Here is a 907-nt window from a genome sequence, read left to right as displayed (position 1 = left end):
GAAGTTCTCCCAGTAGAAAATGGTGAGGGAATGGGGAAAACGGGAGAAGAAGGGGAAAAGGGCCAATCAAAGCTACAATTTCAAATGAAGTCTCATCTCAACTAGATCCCAATGGGAGCTCTGGAGCACAAATGGCGTGACAGAGTTTGTCCCCGTCTCGAGGCAAGGGACCTGGGCTTTTGTACCAATCATTGCAATGGTTGCCCTGAGGGGATGTAATCTCCTAGGCACTTTTCAGCTCCCTCTCTCTGTATAGATAAGGCCAAGGGCAATCCTCTGAGAAAGGTTATAGTTGCCAGCCTTTAGCAGCAAAGCATGCAGAAGCTGGGGGCTGGGCACACAACAATGGTAGAAGGGATCTGAGAGGGATGCATGATATCTGCTATACATGTCCATCCCCAAGTGGCCAAATGATTTGGTCTCTATGATTGACAACCCCAACAAGAATCATGTTTTTAAGCTCAGAAGGAGTAATTTATCAAAATAAGGAAGATCCTATTACCTGAAGGAAGAAATGACGGATGCACAAAATAATGAATGACACTTCTACAGGACTTCAACTGATTTGAACTCACCAAATTTGACCCCAACCAAGTTGAATCAAGGTCAGATAAACACACATGTAGAGAAGGAAAATCACATTTGCTGAGAATCTACTGCGTTACTAACACTATTTTGTTCACAGCTTTATTGAGGTATAATAAGATACATAAATGGCACATATTTAAAGTGTAGAATTTGATAAGCTTTGACATGTGCACACACCCATGAAGCCATCACCGCAATCGAGATAATGAACATACTCATCATCTCAGTACTTTCTTGCACTCCTTTGTAACTCATCCCTCCTGCCTGTCCTGCTCCTCCAGCCTCAAGCAACTACTCAGCTGCTTTCTGTCACTATAGA

Source organism: Trichechus manatus, unplaced genomic scaffold, assembly GCF_000243295.1.
Source record: "Trichechus manatus latirostris isolate Lorelei unplaced genomic scaffold, TriManLat1.0 scaffold00020, whole genome shotgun sequence".
Lineage (NCBI taxonomy): Eukaryota > Metazoa > Chordata > Mammalia > Sirenia > Trichechidae > Trichechus > Trichechus manatus.
Note: the sequence above shows the minus strand (reverse complement) of the source record.